Genomic DNA, 25,221 nt, shown 5'->3' on the forward strand with positions numbered 1-25,221 from the left:
TCATTTTTTAATCAATTTTTCTGTGTTTTTAGTTCAAAAACCATTTTGTAAAATCTAAAAATATATATAAAAAAGCTAAAATAAACATTGTTTTAGATCTATAAAAAAACTGAATATTCAGGGCTTTTAATCCAGTTCTTTTAATCCATTTATTTAAAAAAAATCTAAATATTATATCTAAAATGGTCCGGCCCACGTGAAATGGAGTTGACGTTAAAGCGGCCCGCGAACGAACCCGAGTCTGACACCCTTGCATTAGAACGTTAAAATGAATGAAAATTCAGCTGTCTGGTTTCATCGATTCTAGATTGACTTTAAATGAGATCACTGGTCTAAAGGAGAACTTATCATGGCAGCACTTCCACAGCGATTCAACTTGGCTAGCATGTGGTCCCCAAGTTTGCGGTGACAGTTGCTGGCGTACGAGGAATTACCTTGATGCAAACGAGCCCAGCCGCTAATCCCCTTGACAAACATCCGCCGCTCTCATCAACGTGACCGCGATACGCCGAGAGGAATCCCGTCCCGCCGGGAAGGTGCTGACGGAGAGCTCCGCTCCTGAGCTGTTGCCGCGCTTTAACTCTCCGTCGGTCGGATTTCCTGTTACGAAATGAAAAACCATGTCACCGCATTGGAAATATCTCAGAGTAAAAACAGCTTCGGTAATTGCTAGCGTAGGAGTTCAGACAAGTGGTTTTAGTGCTGCTTTTCCTTGTTTATCCTTCATTTTCTTCATCGTCACAGCTGACAAATGTCAAAAATTATACTAAAAAAGATAATTTTGGGGTTTTCTGACCCTTTTACCTGCAAACATACAAAAATAAAGGTCAGTATTATCTAATTTTGTCAAGCTTTTTTTTACAAATACTTTCCTTTATTTCATTTTATTCATTTTTTGAACCGCGGGGGGTGCTGGAGCCTATCTTATCTGACAGGGACGCCCTGAATCGGTCACCATCCAATCACAGGACACAAGGAAACAAAGGACAACCAATCACTTGTAACTAGGCGCAATTTAGACTGTTAGCCAGCTAGCCTAGCATGCATGTTTTTGGGATGTGGGAAGAAACCTGAGTACCCAGGGAAAACCCACACAAGCCCGGGGAGAAAATCCACATTCCATACAGTATGGACCAACCTGGGATCGAACCCGGACCCCAGAACTGTGAGGCCGGTGGTGACAATTTAGCATAAAATTAGCCTAGCATGCATGTTTTGGGGATGTGGGAGGAAACCACAGCCCCCGGACAAACCCCCCAAGGAGAGCATGCAAACTCCACACAGTGATGACCCACCTGGGATCGAACCCACGACCCCAGAACTGTGAGCCCAACGCACTAACCACTCGTCCGAAAAAAGAAAAAAAATCCCTTTCTTCTTGAGTAACTTTTACAAGCAGTAATGTGACAGATTTACTGGCGTGATAAAACGCAATCCCGGCCAAAAGGCAACGAGCTATCGTTAACAAAACGCCATTGGCCGGCTGCAATCAGTCCAGGCCCAACAATTAAACAAATGACCTTTGAACACGTCAATGGATTTCCTTCATTAGGTTAAGTGATTCCTTTGCGGCTACTGTGCAAGAAAATACAGAAACCCAAGCGCGTTTAAAAACCTGTTTCCCGCATTGCCCGAGTGGATTTTGTATTTTTTTTTTTTGGCGTGACGTCAACAGGAGCTTTTAGAGGTTTTTTGGGGGTTTGCTTTTCAATGCCCTAAAGCAAGGGTGTCAGACTCGGGTTGGTTCGCGGGCCGCTTTAACGTCAAATTGATTTCACGTGGGCCAGTCCATTTTAGATATAATATTTAGATTTTTTTTGTATAAATTGATTAAATTAACTGGATTAAAAGCAACATTAAAAACAATGTTTATTTGATATTTTTTTTCTTAGTAAGGAAAAATTTCTTTTAATCATTTGTTTTTCATTTCAAAAGGAAACCAAATTTTTTTAAAATTCCTTTCCATATTAAAGTGGAAAACAGAAAATAATTTTTAGATATTACAACATGGTTTTTGAACTAAAAACACAGAAAAAATTTGATTAAAAAGTGAAATTATTGATTTAAAAGGGGGAAAATCAGGAAATATAATATTAATCTATAATCTTCATTTGAATTTGATCCTAAAACAGAAAGTCGGCACTCACGATTTACTTTCCCGGGCCACACAAAATGATGCGGCGGGCCAGATTTGGCCCCTCGGCCGCCACTTTGACACCTGTGCCCTAAAAACAGATGAAGGATTGCTACGATTAGCGAGAAGAATGCTTGCGGTAGCCTAGGAGGCTTGGCATGGAGGAAGAGGGGGTGGGGGGGACAAAATGAGAGAAAACAGGTACATCTCCCCCAGGTCTATAATCTTGAGATTACTGTTTGCTCCGGGGCCGGTCTGACTACACTCCAGGCCGCCTGCGATTCACTTCTAATCTCCTCGGCCCCAGCTGTCCACCAATTGAATCCAAGATTCTCTGAATCAATTACTGCTCGGTCCAAGGTCTCGTTGCCTGTGAGACACACTCATACACACATACACACTCAAACACGTCGGGGGAAGGGAGATCTGGACAGGTACGGGAGAGTCCTACAACTAATCCGTGGAGGTTTACGGAGGAAAGTGGGGCTTGCCGGTCTTGAACCGGAGCTGGTGGTTCCATAAAGGTCATGATCTGGTTTCAAATGAGTTTTGATCATGGTGAGAGGTTTAAAAAAAATCACACCAGCAAGGGAACAAAGAGGTGCACAAGTGGTTGGTGAGTTGGGCTCACAGTTCTGGGGTTGACAGTTTGATCCCAGTTGGTTCTTCACTGTGTGGCGTTTGGATTTTGTCCTTGGGCTTGTGTGGGTTTTCTCTGGTTGGTCCGGTTACCTCCCACATCCCGAAACATGCATGCTAGGCTATCTGGTTGAACGTTGTGGCCCGGTGGTGGAGTGGTTAGAGAGTCAGGATCACATTTTTGGAGTGGTGGGTTCGATCCCAGGTCAGTCGTCACTGTGTGGAGTTTGCATGTTCTCCCAGGGCTTGTGTGTTTTTTTTTACGGGTACTCCGGTTTCTTCCAACATCCCAAAAACATGCATGCTAGGCTAAATGGATGCTAAATTTTCTTGAAATATAAGTCAGATTGGTCCTGGTGCCTTGCGATTGGCTGTCCACTGATTCAGGGTGTTACCCACCTGGTGCCAGTAATTAGCTGGGATAGGCTCCTGCACCCCCCGGGACCTTTGTAAGGACAAGAGGTTCAGAAAATGAATGAATTAAGTTGAATTATGTTAGAAATCAGATGCTATTGCTAACTCTTTGCAGGTGAGAAGTTTTGAATATTAGATAACTTTATTCATCCCGTATTCGGGACGTTTCATTGTCACAGTAGCAAGAGGGTGACAATACAGACACAGTAAAAGACATTTTAGACATAAATAAATAGCTAATTTAGCAAAGTTTATAAATAAATGAATAAATAAATGAATGAAAAAATAAATAAATGAATAAATAAATATATAAATAAATAAGCGTGTTTCTGAAATATATACATATACATACATATATATAAATATACATATACATATATATATAAATATACATATACATATATATATATATATAAATATACATATAAATATACATATACATACATATACATACATATATATATACACATATATATATATATATATACACATACATATATAAATATACATACATATATATAAATATACATACATATATAGAAATATACATATACATACATATATAGAAATATACATATATATTTATAAATATACATATACATACATATATATATATATACATATACATACATACATATATACATATACATACATATTTATAAATATACATATACATACATATATATATAAATATACATATGCATAGGATCTTCCTTAGCACCCCCTGTCGTAATTAACGCCTCCCCGTTGTGCTTGCCAGGACCGTGAAGGGTGCAAATCCAGCAAAACTAGTGCTGACGGCGTTTTAATTTGCCGAGCCAGAAACCCGTTTGAAATGCCTCCGAGGTTTAGTTTGCGGCTGCAAAAGTAATAGCAGTTTATTGCCAATTAAACTAATGAGCGCCCCAAGCCATCCAGTAGCAAAGCTCAAAAATAAAAGAACAGCGGGAAATATGAACGCGAAGAAACCGTGGATTTAACGGGAGGTCAACTTGGAAGCGCCTCCTTGCGTTGTCGACTCAACTGTTGGTGCTACGCTACGAGAAGGATCTGTTGCACTTTGACAGACGTCCTCTCCAGACTCATCTTGTGTTCTAAACCGGCATGGCGCGTTATTAATAATGCAGCGCGTGTTTGTGCGAAGCTCTCAGACAGATGCGCATCGACTGAACTCCGAGTTCCCCGCTGCTCGTCGCCAGCCGCTCGTTATTTACCGGGGCGGCTTGTATTGTTGTGTTGTACGCCTCGTTTGGAGGTGGAATCAAAACAGCAACGCTAACAAACCCGTCACATTCCCCTGCCACTGTTGCGGTTTAGACAACAGTAACAGATGGAACCTGGTAAGAACAGGAAACAAGAAGCGGTCGTATGTTAAAGGGCCAGGAGAAGGATCTCACACCAGAGTTGGTTTGTATCCACACCAGCTCAACAGGTCCGCCCTACAAACTTTTTGGCCAAGTGTGAACACCCCCATAAATTCCGACTTTCACAGATTTTTTTTATAAACCAATAAGAAATGATCAAGACGCACAAATACACAAAACTATTGAAATTGTATCAAAAAATGATTTGTCAATTTGCCTATTACCGTATTTTGCCGTTTAATATACTTGGTATATTAAATGATTTTTGCTTTTTGGAGCCTCCCGTTTGTGCGCCATTTAATATACCCCTGCAGTTTAATATACTAAGTATATATTAAACGGCAACTCAGCTTTTTTGGCAAGATTTGTATGGTGTTCATGGGGGAATAATGATAGATACTTAAGTTCATTAAAATTCCAAGTCAGACTTTATTCAGCAGTAAGTAGTTTTAACCTGAGCTGTAAGTAGTTTTAGTCTGCAAAACGTTGATGCACCCCGTCACGGCATAAAGAGTGCATAGTGGATCGTACCTTCCCCATTTGTGCGCCATTTAATATACCCTTGCCGTTTAATATACCCGGGTATATTAAATGGGAGGGTATATTAAACAGCAAAATACGGTAGCATTTTTTTCGGTGGACATTTTTATGACGTCATATTCGTGAACAATTTTATTTAATTCATTCTTTTTCTGAACTGCTTCTCCTCACAAGGGTCAGAACTGCGAGACCGACATGCTAACCACTCGCCACTAAACAAATTCCATCTCATGTATATATTTCCACTATCTGCTCCGAATATACGGCATTTAGGCATTGTTGTTATTCTCAAGTTTCTCTTCAGGTGAATCTTTTCTCCTCACCTTTTGACCTCTTTTTTGGAATAATGGGTCATTAAAGGGAGAGAAGAGTGGAGCGACCAATCGCGGCGGCGGGGTGCGACTTAAACGGAGGCTGTGTTGACAGACTGTGGGGGTGGGGAAATGAGTGGAGACTGATGTCAAACACCAATTACGGAAAGCACTGAAGCCACGCCGCCACCGAGATTCTGTCGCCAACGTGATATCGTTCACAAAGCAGATAAAAGTTTAGATTAAACCTTACCTGCTCAGACTATAAATAGATATTTATCATTCAAGAACATTACGCTCAAAAGTGGGATATTATCTTCTCAAAAAACATGTCACGGAGGGTGAGTGTTCATTTTTACAGTAGCTTTGCTCAATTATTGCTTCTTTCCCGATTATCCGTTTAAATCCAAAAACCACTAAATAACTGGGTGTGAATTAAAAGATTTTTAAAAGATCCGAGGACCTGGACTTTTATAGCGTTTACAAGACCACAATGTTAAATTTTGGACTACAAGGGCCTGGCACGCACATTTTTCTCAGAAATGACATGTAAAAAGATAATTATTTGTTTTTACACTCCTATTTAGTCCTAATTAGGTCCTAATTAGCCTAAATATCAAAGAAATGTGTTCGGGTCTTCGGTGGTTAATGGTCCAACGGAATAAAAATGTTGCTCAAATATGATATGATTGGCTGTGTCGGCTTAATACAGTATTGATATGACCCAGGAACAAGAATAACGGTAAAAACAAAACACATTAAGATTTGCCAAACTAAAGATTCAATTTGACTGCAGAGATTTCTGTTAACAGCAAAAATGTGGGACAATGTCATGTATAATTTATCATGTTTCCAGGTTTACTCATTTCATTGTCTGCCTTTTCTCACGAGTGTAAAAGTCATCCATCAATAATTCAGATTTGTGTTCAGTAGCATATACACAAATACTATTCATTTATTCATTCATTTTCTCAACCTCTTATCCTCACAAGGGGCACTGGAGCCTATCCCAGCCAATTACAGGCCCCAGGCGGGGGACACCTCAACCGGTTTGCCAGCCAATCGCAGGCCAATAGGAGACAAACAACAACTAATCACACTTATATCTAAAGACAATTTAGCATCCATTAGCCTAGCATGCATGTTTATGGGATGTGGGAGGAAACCAGAGTACGCTAAAAAAAAAACAGAAAGAACATGCAAACTCCCCAATGTGAACACTGACCTGGTATTGAACCCACGACACCAAAACTGTGAGGCCGACGCACTAACCACTCACCCACCGGTCCGCCCCAGAACAAGTTAGCATCCAAATAGCCTAGCATCCATGTTTATGGGATGTGGGAGGAAACCAGAGTCCGCAGAAAAAAACCATATAAGCCCAGAGAGAACATGCAAACTCCACAATGTGAACACTGACCTGGTATCGAACCCACTGCACCAGAACTGTGAGGCTCACGCACTAACCACTCATCCACCGATCCGCCCCAGACACGTATAAACATATTTTATTTTATTCATTTATTTATTGGTCTGTATCATTGAGATAGGCCTGCTTATGCATGTAAAAAAATGCAAACACTGACCTGGTATCAAACCCACGACACCAGAACTGTGAGGTCGACGCGCTAACCACTCACCCACCGATCCGCCCCAGACACGTATAAAAATATTTTATTTTATTCATTTATTTATTGGTCTGTATCTTTTAGATAGGCCTGCTTATGCATGTAAAAAAAAACCTATTGATCGCAACATTTAACAATGTTTAATGACACAAAGTTCGCGTGGCAATCGTTGGCTTGTCCGTGAACAATTTCCAAAGCAGCGGCGCGCCAGGCGAGTCTTATCGCCAAAGACAGATGGCGAGCGTCGATCGTGGACAGATAACAGATTTTTGGATTTATCTCCAAAATGGCTTCACAGGGCCTGGCTGACTGTATCTTCAAAGCAACAAAAGGCCACAAAAACCAAGGGGGTGTCGCAGGTCGGCACGACGGGATCGAGATTTTCGGCAAACCGCTGGGAACGACGATGGGGACTCGGCGAGGACCCGAGGTGGTGTCTTTTAATTGACCTTTCAAGACTCGATTCTTACGACCCAATGCGACTGACCCACTATAGGCGGTTATCGTTCTATTTACAAGCGTGTTCTACCTCCACCCGCTAAACTCGCGGTGACAAAATGTCAATAAAGTTGACTTGTTTCCCGTCGTCTTCAAGCCCTGGCTGACACGTTCCCGTCAGAGTCATTCATGTGGGTCCATTTGACGTCCCCGTGGACTGACATTTTCCTGACTTCAGCAAAGCTGTTTTAACCGCGGAGGCGGCGACATCCGCTGGCTCGCGATCCTTAACGTGAACCGATGCCATCTCTCAGTCGCGTGTCAACAATCACCTGCGTTGTTGTTGTTTTTTAAAGGCATACAGTGGTACCTCGAGGTACAAGCTTAATGCGTTCCGGGATTGAGCTCGTATGTCGATTTTCTCATAGAAATGAACTAAATGAATGGCAACGCGCTCGTAACATAACATAAATAAATTTAAATGAACTTGTATTACGATGCAGACACTCAAAAATAAGTTTAATCTAACCTTACACTAAACTTAATTCTAATTTTGTTTTAAATGTGATACATTTCTTCTGCCGGGTTGGCTCTATTTGCCGCGCCTCCACCCTGACTTTCAGATGCAACCTATCGAGGGTGGTTTGCTTTTGTCTTCCCTTCAAAATATTCCAAAAATGATGCATACAAATGCCCTCACAATAAGATAACGAACGACCACTTGCCAACGAGAAGTAGTATATACTCCTCTCGTATTAGCGATCACTCCGCCATTCGCACTGACTAACGGGAGAAAAAAAACTGAAAAAATGCAATGCTCCGCCCAGTGCTCATAGAGAGACATTACACGAGGGAGTTGCGACCAGAAAGACAGTGGCCATGATGTTGTTATGAGCAGCCTCTGGCGTCCGCTGTCTGCTCGTATTTCAAAATTTGTCTCGTATCTCAAGATAAATATTTCCTCAAAATTTTACTCGTATCTCAAATTGTTCGTATGTTGGGCAACTCGTATGTCGAGGTACCACTGTACATGGTTTCAGGGGTACTCGGACGTTTAGTCGAAAGACGTATGGTCGACCGGACCTTTGGTAGAACAGACGTTTGGTAGAACGGACGTTTGGTCGCCGGGTTGTTACTGTTGAAACCAGCTCTCAAAATTAGAATCATGAGAGAGAGAGTTTAATATCTAAATATCTAATATCAACAGTAAACTCTCTGTCATAATTTGACAGCGAGCGAACCCGGCGACCAAACGTCCGTTCGACCAAACGTCCGGGGACCAAACGTCCGGGGACCAAACGTCCGGGGACCAAACGTCCGGGGACCAAACGTCTTTCGACGAAACGTCCGGTCACGGATTTCAGCACACTATTATCAAATGACTCACCAGTGCAATCGCCTACATTCATTCAAGGACATGTGTTTAATATAATCCAACAGTCTTTACCTTTTACCAGAAATGAATCCCACCCGCAATGTGTGTAAATTCCGTTTCCGATGTCAATTGTTAGCGATTACTACAAAGAAAACAACAGACAATGCTAGCTTTGTATTACCTTTCAGTCGGCGTACTCCAATCCACTTCAGACTCTCACCATCTGACTGTAGTGTTTATGTAGCGCCATCAAGTAGAGGTAATGCAGCAATTACCTGTAATAAGATGCAGTCAGATTGTCATATAACGTCTATTCAAACAAACAAAAATATTTCAACATTTCTACAAATGTTTCACGCTAACAGCAGGAACAAAAAAAAACAAAAAACGAGCACTAAACACAATGGCGATTTAACCATGGTTTTCAAACCAAAGCTTCCACAACCATGATTTTTAAACGTAACCATTACACCAATTCTATTTACTACTTACCCATTAAACTTTGTATCCCATCCACCATACTTTGGGAATCCCATAAAACATTAGCGCTAATACATTCCCAGTACTATGCATCATATCTGGCTAAAATTGCAGTTGACTACAATATAAGAGATGCTACATTTCCAGGAAGTTCTCTACCAAGTCTTGTAAAGTTGTGGAAATATATCCGCGAGCGCGTGTAATCGCGGCGAAGGCGGCAAGGGGCAACGAGCTGACCGTGCCTGGCTGTCACGACCAATCAGTGTCTGCAAAGTTAATGGAGAACACAAAACCTATTTAAAAGCTACATTTAACACTTGGCTGATTCCATTACATTGTGTAATTTCCAGGTGTCACATTTCCCCTCAACACGTCTGTCTTAATACTCTACCGAGTAAAGTCTGATTAGTCAGCCTCCACTGGCTTGCCCCTCCCCGCCTCTTGGAAAATTCACTTCTGACTTCACCAGCCCAAAAATATCCTTTTACACTCTCCTGGCAGTGAAAACCTCCTTAAAACAGTTTATTCTTTAAATTGTAGTGTTCAGCACATTGGTAGATAAAGCTGGAAACGACCTGAGCTGGAAGTTGGCAGTGGTTAACTGCCTATGCTAGCTAACGCAAATGGTACGTGGTATCCGGTTAATTGGTAGATCGCGTGACGGTAAGATTTGATCCAAGGATTGGATTTGTAGTACATTTTTATATGGGACTTGAGCTGGGAAACACGGTAAGATGGCGCAAAGTTGGCTCCTTGGAAAGTACTGTATTTTCTCGCATATTAGCCGCCTCCGTGTGTAAGCCGCACCCTTAAAATTGCCTTAAAATCATTAAAATTTACAATTTCTCTCGTATAAGCCGCCCCCTGTTTCACAATTTTCACATACATATTGATGGTTTTTATAGGGAGTACAAATGGAGGATGCTGACCAGGATGATGTCCATCATGGACGGCACCTCCCACCCCCTGCATGAGTCTGTAGAGTCCCTCCGAAGCTCTTTCAGCAATAGACTGCTGCACCCTCATTGCAGGAAGGAGCGCTTCCGCAGATCCTTCCTCCCATCAGCTGTCAGACTCTTTAACAAAACAAATGGCTGAGTGGTAAGACCTACCGTATGCATGCATGTACATCTATGTGTATGTATGTATATATGTGTATGGACACGTGTGTGCATACACATATATACATATACATGTATATGTATATATATATATATAAATTTCAGCAACACGCTTATTTATTTATATATTTATTTATTAACTTACTTATTACATATCTATTTATGTCTAAAATGCCTTTCCTATTTCTGCATCCTCACCCTCTTGCTACTGTGACAACAAAATTTCCAGAATACGGGAAGAATAAAGTTATCCAATCCAATCCAAATGTGTTACTTTGAAGGGAAAATCTGAGAAAAAAATCATCGTACGTGCTATTTCTGAGATACTGAATGAATCCAAAGGGTGTTGCCTGCATGTAGACAAATTCAAAAAGGAAGTCATGTGAGCAGTACAATAAGGAAGTGTGTCCGTAGCATTCTAGTTTGTCATCCCTAGGTAAGATGGTGGCAGCCTGAGTGAGCAATGGCAGTTTTTTTTTACGTTTTATGGAAGATCCAGTTTTTTTTTCTTCTTGAATTTCATTCATAGATGGCAAAATTGATTTTGTTAAGCGTTTTATCTGTTTATCTTTTCTCTATTTTGAAATAAAATGACCGCATCCGCCATATCGTCTCGCGTTATGGCTTTTCGTGCATGTCAAGTCTAATTTATGCGCATATAAGCCGTACCCTCGATTCAGTCATCATCTTTTTTACCGACAAATACGGCGTATATGCGAGAAAATATGGTAGCAAAAAAGTTTGAGCACCCCTGGAGTAGAGGCTAAGATTCAAAGCGATTTAATTAAATAAGAATCTTTGCAACAAACGGAGTTCACTTAACCAGTGGTACTTCTCCTACTGATATTTAATCAGGCGGTTGACATCGGACCGTGGATCTCCAGCCACGAAATCAATGCGGGTTAAAGATCCAATCTGAGCTGAACTTGATTTGCAACCTTTGGACTGTTTGTCATCATTAAGAAACAATTGTCTTATTTTATTTGTGTGTTGCTATATTTTCCAATTTCAAAAGAGGAGCTTTATTTTATTTACATTTTCTTGCAATTGTTCCGCCATGTGAACCCTGAAAATGAAGTCATTTGTAACGTTGAGCCGCAGAGGCTCCGTTTCTTTTCACTCCGTTTAATTACGGGCGCTAGCCCCAAGTTATGCGATCTATCAAACTGTCGATACGTACAAGTGGGGGAGGAATAGGGACCTAATTGATTTGGAGAAGGGTGATCATTGCCATTGAGCTAACATCGGCCCGGGAGCGACTCGGGTAGTCGTTAAAGCTCCGGGAAACTTATGGCAAGGCAGGTTGGCAGACAGTGAGATATAGACCAAATTATACTTGTGTCGCTTTTGTCGTTTTGATTCTTCTTTTAAACTGGAGAGAAAAGAAAGGTTTGTTTTTGGTCAATCAAGTCTCTCCGATAACAGTTGCTGTTCTCAAACGAGTCGAAATTTTAAGTGACAGTGTTAAATTAACTTGATGCTAAAAGCGAGGCCAACAATTGCTAAAAATTCTAAAATAGTGGAAATAATTCAAGAGAGGGCAACTTTGGAGATTGAGTAAGACAATATTTTGGAACATTGTATCCTAATATGAAGAGGATTTAAGTCACACAATGCAGTTTAATAGGAGACTAATGAAAAACTGTTAGGATAATGATTAGCATCACTTTGTGACCTTTTTTCAAGACAACTTTGTAGATTATAGGGTCGAATTTTACCAGCTAAAAATAATCATATACAGTAATTCCTCAATTATCACAGATAATGTAGACCAAACATGGCCGTGGTAATAGATAAATCTCCAAGTAGGGTCACCCCTATTGTAAATACCTTTTTTTTTCCAGTGGTGAGTCCTAAAAGTGGCTTCCGCTTAAGAGTTTTAGCGTGAATTTTCACATTTTTTATGAACTTAAAAAAATATGTTCTTTAGTGCTGAGTCCTAGTAGCAAGCAGAAGACAGGGGGAGTGGCTTCCATTTGCGAGTTTCAGCATAGATTTTCACATTTTTATGAACTAAAAAAATTGAATAATAAAAAAAAATAAAAAATGAAGAGCAAAAAAAAAGCGTGAAGAAGTGAATTTGCAAAATCGAGCAGCTGCGAGTCATTCATGATTACTTCCGGATGTGTGTATTTAAACATGACTGAATTGGTATTCATTGTCGGATCGTACTGCGAGATACTGCGTACATTTTTCCCCACATCCATCAGAACTCTAAATTTGCGGTAACACAACACACATTCCCTTCTGAGGTCATATGAAAAGATGTTTGGGTGGTGATCTGCCTCCTACTGGCTGCCTGAAGGTAAGTGAAAGACAGTGAGAGGTAAGTGACCTGTATCCATAACAGCAGAATGCCAAATTACAAGTCCGTAACTATCACTTATTTAGGTCTTTTGTCGAGTAAACGCAGCTTATGGAGAAGCACCACCAATTTCGTCATACGCAGTTTCTGGGTGTGATGACAAGTAGGCTTTTTGTTGTTGATGATGACGACAGGGCCTATGTGCGATTATTATTATTATTATTATTATTATTATTATTACATTGCTGCGAAGGTCCTGTTCTCCATGCTGCGATTTTGTTTCGTTTTGGATGCATAAGTCCTTGTTATTTTGTAAGGCTTTCTGAGTTATTAAAGTTATTATCATGAGCACAATTCGCCTCGTCCCCTCCTGCTTCCCCGCTACTGGGTCCAAATCCCTCTGACCGCGCCATGACGTCTCAGCGCGATCATAACATGATCATTATCAAGATTCGTAAAGTAACAACTTTATAAGACCCCAAATCTTAAAATAACAACGTTTAAAGTATATATAATATTGATTCATTGATCTATAGGTATTGATATGGATAAGAGATATAGATATAAAATAATTTTATGCTCGCTCTTCTCAAGTTGTTTCCAACAGTGTCTTAAAAATACTCCATCTATATTCTCTCTCGCTCTCTCTCGCTCTCTCTCGCTCTCTCTCGCTCTCTCTCGCTCTCTCTCGCTCTCTCTCGCTCTCTCTCGCTCTCTCTCGCTCTCTCTCTTTATATATATTTAAACATTGTTTCTTTCCCCCTTTATAATAACAACAATACAAACAAAAATAAAACTAGTCCAATTGCTATGGCATTTTAGCGAACGTGTTGCCATTTCCAGTGCAAAAATCTTTATTCATTGCCACTTGTTAACTTTCACGTGCGTCGTAAATCCTCTTTAATACGATCGGACCAAGAATTGGCGCTACCTGGCAAAAAAATGACTTAACAACTGTCCGCTCTTAAAAGCCACTGTTAAAACCACAGCTGTAAGTCACCACGGAGCGTCTTCCACATTTTATCGCGCGTCTGATTACAAATTACAGGTCAGCGGCGTTGATTTGCGGCGCGGATCCTCCTATCCGAGTCGCCGGCCAATGACGCGCTGTCGACGGAGTGTATTAAAAGCACCCGGAGGCCCACTAATGATCTCCTCTCCATCAATGCGCAGCTTGCCAGGAAACGTCCCGTGCTTTAATTAATGACTCCGAAAGTAACAATCCAGTCGGCCGTATGTTAAAGAAATTAAATCTGTCCCCTGAAAATGTACTCATGCGGTGGGCGGACGCCGTAATTGTGAGCATTAGCGACAGCCCGGCGTGTTGTTTAAAAAAGAGATAGGGGGACGGAAACGAGGTTTTTTTGCCCGGGTGAAAAGGGGCGAGGGGCGGGGGGAGGGCGGCCATTTGTCATTTTAGCTGCAAGCTATTTTCTATCTTCTGACTGACTGTGGGCCATCCTTGGGGAATTTAGCATTTATCAAATTTGGCCATATCACCTCCGGCAGGAAGGCGGAGGATGAAGTCGGACACCTCGGGGTTTGCCTGGGGAAGGGGAAGTGGATGGCGGGTCACATTCGGGGCAAGGGGGTCCGCGGATGCTTAATTTATAATGTGGGTCCAAAGCAAAAAAAATATTTTATTTTTTATAGCATAGAGAAATTAACATTATAATGTGACGATGACATTGTGGTTTGAACGTCTGTTCAAGATAAATTCATTTTTGGTGATGATTGATTGCAGTTGTGTTTCAATTAGAGATCGATTTAAGGGAACAGGTGTCAAAGTGGAAGCCCGGGGGCCAAATCTGGACCATTGCATCATTTTGGGCGGCCCGAGAAAGTAAACCAAGAGTGCCAACTTTCTGTTTTAAGATCAAGTTCAATCAGATTAGAGATGTGTAGGGAATATTTCTTGTTTTTTTCCCTTTTGAAATCAATAATGGCAATTTTTTTTTAATCCAAAATTGTATTTTTGTCTTTTTGTGTTGTTTTTAGTTCAAAAAGCATTTTTGTAATCTGTTTTAGATCTATAACAAAGTTCTTTTCATCCTATTTTTTAACTAAATATTACATCTAAAATGTCCCCTTTTATTTTTCACTGTATATAAAGTGAAAAGCAATATTTACTATTTTTCCTTTTAAAATAAAAAAAACATTTCCCCTTTTATTTTTCACTGTATCTAAACAGAAAGGCAATATTTACTCTTTTTAAATAAAAAACAAAAGGTTAAGACATGATAGATTTAATATTTGCACCAAAAATTTAAAATAAAGAACTACCCTATTTTCTGGACTATAAGTCGCACCAGCCCAAAAAAAGCATAATTAAGAACGAAAAAACATATATAAGTCGCACTGGAGTATAAGTCGCATTTTAGAGGGAAATTAATTTGATTAAATCCAACACCAAAAACATACATATCATCTTGAAAGGCAATTTAAAATTAAAATAACGTACTAACGTCACATGACTGACATGCCTGGTAATGTCAGTAACGACGTAACATATTAAAAGTTATTCCGATAACTCTAGCATAAAAAAACATGCTAACAAGTTTACCAAACGATCAGTTTCACTCCAAATCACTAAATCCAACAAAATCTTCATCCTCGTCGTCACTCTTAAACAACTCCCCCAACACGGTAGGTAGATAATTTCACACATAAGTGGCACCCCCGGCCAAACTATAAAAAAAAACTGCGATTTATAATCCGAAAAACCTTACTTACCTATAAAATTTGAAGTATTTTCAAAATTTTACTTGCACAGAACTCAAAATGGCTGCCTATTTATTTCAATTTAAATGGATACAGAACACTCTGACCCCTGGCCAATATCTTTATAATTGCTTCTTCAACATACGACAAGATGATTTAAAATTAATGCGCATATGCTTCCCGTGAGGAGCAGAACACGGAACATTAATTGCACATGTTAAGACTGGAATGCACGTCTGTGTGCATCTTGCCAGTTTGACACACATTGCACTTATAAGCCAACAGGATTAGTAATGAATGCCTACAGGGAACATTTCAATATGCATGCTCTCCAATGAGTGTGCGTTAACATGGCATGCGCTAGTTTCAGCTCAAATCAAACACAGGAATGTTCATATTTGTATTAAATTTAACCCTCTGGGTCTAATGAAATGTAAAGTTTGCCAACCCGCAAATGGGAGGTCGGCGCCGTGGTGCCGTGCGATATCGATAATTCAATGCTAGTCAAATTTGGATGATTGTGAAGCGATTTCTGTGGTAGCGAATGGGTGACTTGATGCTTATTTTTGGTGGTTAATGGTGTTAAACTGGGTTTTGTGTAGAATTACTGTAATTTCTCGCATATAAGCCGCTTACGAGTGGGTGTTGCCTGCACGTAGACAAATTGAAAAAGGAAGTCATGTGAGCAGTACAACCAGGAAGTGTGTCTAGTTTGTAAGATGGCGGCACCCTGAGCGAGCAATGGCAGGCACAAGTGAGTTTTTTCACGTTTTATGCAAGATACGGTTTATTTTTTTCTTGAATTTCATTCATAGACGTCAAAATACATTTTGTTTAGCGTTTTATCTGTTTATCTTTTCTCTATTTTCAAATAAACTGTCTTGCGTTATGGCGTCTAATTTATGCGCATATAAGCCGTACCATCGATTCAGTCATCATTTTTTTTGAACGACAAATACGGCATATATGCGAGAAAATACGGTTATTTTAGTAAAACGCGCAAAATATCCCTTCATTTCCACCAGTTTATTTCAGTTTCACCTTTGTGGAACTCCGCCCTCCCATTGCGCCAATATTAATTCAAAGTATCGTTTTCTTCAATTTCATTCGTAGGCATCAAAATAATTTTTTGTTTTTTTGCGTTTTATTAGATTAGAACTTTATTTCATCCCGTATTCGGGACATTTGTTGGTTGCAGTAGCAAGACAGACACAAGACACACAAGACATTGTAGACCTAGGTAAAAAAACTGGAGCCACACACAGGAAGTCCACAAAGGTCTGGCTATCTTTTCTCTATTTTGAAATAAATGACCGTATCGGCCACATTGTCTTGCGTTATGGTGTTTCGTGGATGTCAAGTTTAATTTACGCGCATATAAGCCGTTCCCTCGATTCAGTCAGCATTTTTTTTAGCACAAATACGGGGAAAATATGTATGTGAGAAAATTTAGCAGTTTCAGTTTTGCATGACAAGATTTGGGGAGAAAACCATCTATTTTTTGGCTTTTTAACCTTTGAGGGCAAAAAGGAGTCTTTTAATGACTCAGCCTCCGACGAATTGGAGCGTGACGTCCGATTGAGTCATCTTCCAAAGACCGAAGATTTATTAGGCCTCCTGAATTCAAACTAAATGTCGTCGTGACTCAGTCGAAGCTCTCGTGTGACATCAGGTGCAAATGTTTCACCGCTAAGTGGCTAATATAGCTGCCCGCCCGCGTCCAATTCAGTTCTTGCGAAATTGAAAACGCCGCCTTGGACTTTGAGTAGTTATTGTGCACGGATTGGCAAATGGCAGCAAATCTTGTTTTTGACCCTCACTATATTCAAAAGAATAAATCATATTAAAAGAAATAGAAAACGCTACACATTTTCATTTGATTTTTGGGGGAAATATTCCGTTTTTTAAGTTTAAATATTAAACTGGCCACCAATTCAGGCTGTGTCAGCAGGGGTAGGCTCCAGCACCCCCCGCTACCCTTGTGAGGATAAGCAGTTCAGAAAATGAGGGAATATTTAAAAAGCAAAAAAGATGACAAATAATGTTAAAAGCTAGATCTGGCATAGTTCAAATCAATGCTAATTTTTGTTAGCACATATGCTAACTAATGTGCGTTTGTATTTTAATGGACAGAAATTGTAATTTTCTCTATTGTTTTAGTGAATGGCATCCAATGTGTCCATAATTAAAATACATTTAAAAACGTTTTAAACCTAATTCCATATGTATATTCAATAAATAAAAGTATTTGAAGTTGGTCCTTGCATTGTTTTAAAAAAATTAAGGAAGCGGTTTATATGCGAGAAAAAAAGTTAAATTTCATAAATTGCAATATTAAACCAACTATTGTCGCATTCTCCATATTTGGTTGATTGAGTATAAAAACAGCCGATCAAAACTGGTCCTCACAATTTGATCCTAAATTGAGCTGCTTTCTGTTTACCTTAAATAATGGACCTATTTAGAAGACTGTTATGATTTGAAACGCCATTTTTTTTCCCGTCCTATTCATTTTAGTTTCATGGAAACTCAAAGCGCGGCGCATCATTACTCTTCTCCGAGCTCTCGCTGGAGGTAATCATTGTTGCCCTTACCTGTGTTCCCCTGACAGTTGCTATGACAACAACCTTAGTTTGAGCTGCCGTCTTTGCGCCGAATGGCTCTTGGGTGACCAATTTCCAACGCGCTTAAAACGCACCCGTGACACGGAGGTCTGCAAATAACGGGGAACGTGGTGAAATGAAACAATACAAGTAGTCAATTGTGGTGCTCGGTTTTGACGTCGGTGACGTTTTTCTAGCAAAGTGGTCGTGGGGCGCTAGACAGCTGTTTAAAACGGTCATTTTAGTCCGGTGTAACGGGTCTTGCTTTTCAAAATGGCGTCAATAAAACGTATGGAAGAGTTGGTATTGAGGGAGTATCGTGTTTTCTCGCATATTAGCCGCCTCCGTGTATAAGCTGTACCCTTTAAATTGCCGTAAAGTCGTTGAATTTGACGATTTCCCTCGTATAAGCCGCCCCCTGATTCACAATTTTCACCTCAATTTTCATGGTTTTAATAGGGAGTTCAAATGTGTTACTTTGAAGGGAAAATCTTGAGAAAAATTATCGCATGTGATATTTCTGAGATCATGTATGAATCCAAAGGGTGTTGCCTGCATGTACACCAAGGGTGTCAGACTCCATGACCGGACGTTTCGTCGAAAGACGTTTGGTCCCCGGACGTTTGGTCCCCAGACGTTTGGTCGACCGGACGTTTGGTCGAACGGACGTTTGGTTGAACGGACGTTTGGTAGAACGGACGTTTGGTAGAACGGACGTTTGGTAGAACAGACGTTTGGTCGCCGGGTTCGCTCGCTGTCAAATTATGACAGAGTTTACTGTTGATATTTTGATATTAGATATTTAGATATTAAACTCACTCTCTCTCTCATGATTGTAATTTTGAGAGCTGGTTTTAACAGTAACAACCCGGTGACCAAATGTCCGGTCGACCAAACGTCCAGTCGACCAAACGTCCGGTCGACCAAACGTCCGGTCGACCAAACGTCCGGTCGACCAAATGTCTTTCGACGAAACGTCCGAGTACCGTCGGACTCGGGTTGGTTCGCAGGCCGCATTAACGTCAACTCGATTTTATGTGGGCCGGACCATTTTAGATATAATATTTAGATTTTTTTTAATAAATGGATTAAAAGCCCCGAAGTCAGTTTTTTATACATCTAAACTGTCTTGCGTTATGGCGTCTAATTTATGCGCATATAAGCCGTACTCTCAATTCAGTCATCATTTTTTTTGCAACAAATACGCCTATACGGTAGTCAATTGTGATGCTTAGTTTTGACGTCAGTGACGCTTTTCAAGCCGACGGCTGCTTAAAACGGTCATTTTAATCGACATCCATCACGTGGATCGTCCAGTGGAACGAGTTTTACCGTTCGAGATGGCGTCGATAAAATGTATTGAGGAAGTAATGCAAAAATCCCTTGAAGGGAAAAGTTAATGTAGTCCCGCCAACTTGAATCTTCCAGCCAATCGGTGTGTGATTCATGTGATGTTAATGTGTGTTTAGCGTCGTGCAGCCTCAGCAGCATGTAACATTTATTTATCTCCATCCCACCACCACCAGAACACGGCCCTGACAAGCTGCCGTACTGACGATGAAGAACGTTCGCTGCTGACGCTGATCTTTTTTTTTCTTCTCCGCCCCCCCCATCGCGCTCGACGGGAAGCATCCCGCTTTCCTCAGGTGCTTTGACGACAAGCAACCAGCTGCGATGGCAAAACTGTTCTGGGTAATTTTAAAGCCAAGAGGCCGTATATTGAATACAACTCACCTACTTTGGCAATATCATTTTTTTATATGAGTATGTCTCATTTTTTGTCTGTGTGAGTCTTAAACGACGGCTATAAATGGAGGTGGATGAAGAGGGGACCCGGCGTGGAACCCAGGGGGACACCCCCGGAAAGAAGCGGTGTAGTTTTAGTTGAGAATGAATGTCTATTCATAGAGTATGGGTGGTGACAGTTGATTTAAAAATAATGGCCAATAAGATGCATGGATTTTTAACAAATTTGGCTACATTAGCGTTAGCTTTTTGCACAATAAAAGTGATATTAAAAAAGTACGGCTGGTGTGAGTTGATTTAAAAACAATGGCTAATAAGATGCATGGATTCGACCAAATTTGGCAACATGAACGTTAGCTTTTTGCACAATAAAAGTGACATTAAACAAGTATGGCTGGAGAAAGATCATTTAAAAATAATGGCCAAAAAGATGCATGGATTTGACCAAATTTGGCTACATTAACGTTAGCTTTTTGCACAATAATAGTGATATTAAAAAAGTATGGTTGGTGACAATTCATTTTAAAAAATGGTCAACAAGATGCATGGATTTGACCAAATTTGGCAACATTAACGTTAGCTTCTTGCACAATAAAATTGATATTCATAAAGTATGGGTGGTGACAGTTGATTTAAAAAAAATGGCCAACAAGATGCATGGATTTGACTAAATTTGGCTACATTAATGTTAGCTTTTTGCACAATAAAAGTGACATTAAAAAAGTATGGCTGGTGAGAGTTCATTTAAAAAAATGGCCAACAAGATGCATGGATTTGACCAAATTTGGCTACTTACTTTTTGCACAATAAAAGTTACATTAAAAAAGTATGGCTGGTGACAGTTCATTTTAAACAATGGCCAACAAGATCCATGGATTTTTACCAGATTTGGCTACATTAATGTTAGCTTTTTGCACAATAAAAGTGATGTTAAAAAAAGTATGGCTGGTGACAGTTCATTTAAAAACAATGGCCAATGGATATTTACCAAATTCGGCTACGTTAATGTTAGTTTTTCTCAAAATAAGTGATATAAAAAAAGAAAAACCTCCAAAACTAGAATTTAATTTCACTGTACGCTGTTGTTTTACAAGCAGAAGTCATTAGTAAGTCCAGAATTGCCACGCTGTAGTTGAAATTCCACTTCAAACCCTGCATATCGTTAACGGCAAGTGCCTTGCGTAATCCTCTGCGGTTGCACGCGAGATTAAATTTTACGGCCAGGTGCTACGTACAAATTTGTGGTCGTGTTAAAAGATCTGTAGCAGCAGAACGTCCATTGACGCTTCACCCGGATGAACATCGCTCAGCACACGCCCCTGGCGGGACACGAGAAAAGTCGTGTTGCTTCCCGTTGCTCTGACAGGCGGAACGTCTCATATTTTAGTCCGGCGAGCGCAGATTCTTCACTTTCCCGCGTCCCGGCACAGATGTGTTGGCCCCGAGCGGGAAAGCGGGATGCAATAATGGTCTGTGACAGGGCCTTTTCCCTACCCGCCTTCGGGCCGTTTAGTCATGTACGGTTAGCCCCCCCCTCAGACCTGTCCAATGGAGCGCAGATCAAGTAGACCCCGCCCCCCCCCCGCCACCGCCGCTTCTCCTTCTAGTCAGCTGTCAATCTCCCAGGCCGCCACGCCGAGGTTGGCAGCGACTGCTGGTGCTCCTGGGCCCTCGCCACACGCTGTACCTCCGCCCCCCCGCCCTCGCCGTAGCCGTTCTTCCGCCGTACGTCGGCAGAACAGGCCGTCGCCCGGTCGACGGCCGATCGCATGTGACATTTTGAGGGCCGCGGACCACCGCGGCGGGCGGCGTAAACAACCTCTGACGGCAACGGTACACGCGGCCGCGGAAAAGTGCTTCTATTTATATCCTCCGCCGAGCATCGCCGCTTGACAAACCGAGCGGTGGGAAGTCGGAGAGGACGAATAGGAATTCAAAAATGCACCATCACTTTATCCTGACTTTTGTTATTTTGATTTGTCGGGTAACTATGTCCGCTGGGGTGACGGATTTAGAGCACTTTGTGCAAACTGGATATCGCACGGACGATAGAATACTATGTATTATGGTGTTACAGTTCTAATTTGGGTCATTCATTCATTTTCTGAACCGTTTATCCTCACAAGGGTCGCGGGGGGAGCTGGAGTCTATCCCAGCGGATACCCTGAATTGGTGGCCATCCAAATGCAAGGCACAAAGAGACAAAGGACAACTAATTTAGGGTGTTAGCTAGCTAGACTAGCATGCATGTTTTTGGGATGTGGGAGGAAACCGGAGTACCCGGAGAAAACCCATGCAAGCCCAGGGAGAACATGACAACTCCAAACAGGAGGACCGAGCTGGGATCGAACCCAGGACTCCAAAACTGTGAAGCAAATGCGCTAACCACTTATCCAACACGCTAACCACTTACCCACCGGGCCGCCCGAGTTCTAGTGCATTTACAATTTGTTCTAATTACGGAAAAAGGAAAATTTTCCCGTATGGCAACAAAAAAACGGAATGAACGGGTCTGTTTTCCCAATTCATACATTCATGATTCAAGTATGAGCATTTTTAAGAAAAGTCAGGAAAATAAAATAAAAGTGTTGCTCTGACCTGGGAGACTTTCTTCTTCTCCTCTATGGGCACAGAATAAAAAGCAGCAGCAAAAAAATGTCCTGGTCACAACAATGCCAACCTGGTGAAAAAACAGAAACAAGACATGGCCATATTTTATTTTCCATGCGTTATAAACTCGTTACGGAACATCAGCTCAAAACTCATTTTCCGTTTTTCAAGCTTAGGAGGATCAAGGCAAGGAAGATGATCTTTAAAACCTCCAGACTACTGAGGGACCTCAGTCTCAGTCTTGTGGACTTCTTGTGTGGCTCCAGTTTTTTTAGCTAGGTCTACAATGTCTGTGTCTTGTGCCTGTCTTGCTACTGCAACCAAGAAATTTCCCGAATACGGGTTGAAATAAAGTTCTAACCTAATTCCCAATTATGATTGAATAACGGATTATTATTTTCCATTTTTTGTTGACACACGGGGGGGAAAATATTTGTCTTTACCGAAGTTAGAAGAAACAAAAAAAAGACCTAAAATGTGATGGACACTGTTGCTTTTATTTTTTAGGATGTAGTTGTGATATTTGATTAGGAAATGGCAGTTTTGAGTAAAGCATGTTTTTGTTAAATCTTGATTTTTCTGAAAATATATTTGTTTAAATTTAGCTAATTTTAAAGAGTTGTTAACGACTCAATTTTTTTAAAAAGAACTTTAAGAGAAGTGACTCACGTTGTCAGGTCTACGATTGATTTGTTTCGTCTTTTGTCAGCTTAAAAAACGGTTTATTTTTGCTTTTTTAGCAAAGACGAAAAACTACATTGATTTGTTGCACGAAACATTTTATGTCAGGACATCGCACCAAATAAATAAGTCATTCAATAGCATACTACATTTGAAATAGGAGGAGAAAAACAACGTTTTTGGGTGAGTCTTAACTCTTAAATGATAAAAAGAACTTGCTAATACTATAATAGGCCTAAGAATTAAACTTGTTTTCCTTTGGCTTCCGTTCGATGTTTCAAAGAAAACAAGATATTCTCACAGATAAATAAAAGCCTCAGCGCAAACAATGTTAGTCTTTTTTGTTTTCCTCTCGCAAATTCTTCTTTTGTGCCGCTCTTCGATTACAATAATCGCTGGAATTAAACAACAAATGGCGTAGCCTGTCATCCACAATAAAGGATAAAAAATAAAAAATAAAAACTGTGTGTGCATTAAAAAAAATGTTGATTTTCTCGCATCGACTTAAAAAAAACACGTTGATAGGTATTAGCTTCAAATGAGCCTAGCGTAGTAGATAGGTTGTTTTATTCAATTGTTGTATAGCTTTAAGGCTTATTATTAATGACGAGGCGTTGTCAGACACATCAGAAGCTTCCGGTTCTTTGTGGCAAAAAAGCGAAAGACAGAGTAAACATTTGTGTAGTGAAGCACTAGATTTCTTTCATGTATATCTGAAGGTGCGTGTAAAAAGAATAAAATGTCGTTTATTGGGATTTTTAGTCATCCGGATGTCTCTAAGTGCTAAATGGCGAGAAGCTAATAAAGGAAATGCTATAAATAAAATAGGTGACATATTTTTGAAATGTTTACATGTCAAATGAAGACATTTTTGTACGCTGACATTTTATACAACTAGATTTATCCGATTTTTAGTCTTGAATACGTGACATTTGGGCTTTGGACCTGTTTTACAAGGAAATGTAATTGATTTATTCAGGACTGTGATGTAACTTTTAACTACGTTTTTCCGTATTTTATAAATTTTTTGATTTGTCCACATCACAGGTGTCAAAGTGGCGGCCCAGGGGCCAAATCTGGCCCGCCACATCATTTTGTGCAGCCCGAGAAAGTAAATCATGAGTCCCGACTTTGTCTTTTAAGGATCAAATTCAAAATAAAGAATACAGGTGTATTATATTTCCTGATTTTCCCTTTTTAAAATCAATAATTGGAATTTTTAATCCAAGTTCAAAAAGCATTTCATCTAAAAATAAATATCTAAAAATATTTTCTGTTTTCCACTTTAATATTAAACATAACTTTAAAAAGATGTTTTCTTCTACTAAGGAAAAAAAGCTCAAATAAACATTGTTCTAGATCTATGAAAAAAACTGAAAATTTATGGTTTTTGATCTAGTTCTTTTAATCCGATTTAAAAAATATATATTATATCGAAAATGGTCTGGCCCACATGAAATCGAGTTGACGTTAATGCGGCCCGCAAACTAACCCGAGTTTGACACCCTTGGTGTACACTGTATAACAACTTTAGTACGGGATTTTTTTAAAGTACTTTGATGAGTACAGATCTCGTTTTAACCATTTCGGCTCTAATCCGGTTCGTCTCGGTCACTGCTAGCAGACAAAAATGTCAACATCGATTGGTAATATTGCAATGTTTTAAACACCCGCATTCCCCTTTTAAAGGTCCGCCTTTTGACGATATAAATATAGCGCGTCAGCAAGCAATGTACCCAGAAAGTCAATCTAGCAGTGTCATACAACTACAGAATCTTGAATTTAGTGCATACACAAGGCGCACCGACTGAATGGGCGCCCCGTTCCCTTTGGGGTAAATTTTAATTTTAAGTGCGCCCTATGTGAGTAAATACATTTGTAGTTTATTATAACTTAAAAAGGAGAATTGCAATCTTTAATAAGCAGAGCTCTATAAGAGATTCTTTTGAGAATATAAATTGTATAAAAATAGACATGTCTTAGGTTACTGTATATAAATCCTTTTAAATATACCATGTATTAAATGACTTTTTAAAGACTTATTCATTTCTTTTTGGGGGAATTTTTCATACAGACGGACGTCTCACAGCCAAACGGTGATGTGTGATGAT

General features: G+C 40.1%; 1 protein-coding gene across 3 annotated transcripts in view; it reads right to left on the reverse strand.

Annotated features, from left to right (window-relative positions):
• Positions 1-25,221, reverse strand: part of grik3 (glutamate ionotropic receptor kainate type subunit 3) — a 154,985-nt gene that overhangs the window by 124,561 nt on the left and 5,203 nt on the right. For all 3 annotated transcript variants that reach the window (XR_013299920.1, XM_077597995.1, XM_077597997.1), the window contains exons 2-4: positions 22,418-22,499; positions 9,025-9,118; positions 435-600 (exon numbers count right to left, since the gene is read on the reverse strand). The gene's annotated coding sequence lies outside the window, so the exon portion shown is untranslated. The remainder of the gene's footprint in view (positions 1-434; positions 601-9,024; positions 9,119-22,417; positions 22,500-25,221) is intronic.

This window comes from Stigmatopora argus, chromosome 4 (genome assembly GCF_051989625.1).
Source record: "Stigmatopora argus isolate UIUO_Sarg chromosome 4, RoL_Sarg_1.0, whole genome shotgun sequence".
Taxonomy (NCBI): domain Eukaryota; kingdom Metazoa; phylum Chordata; class Actinopteri; order Syngnathiformes; family Syngnathidae; genus Stigmatopora; species Stigmatopora argus.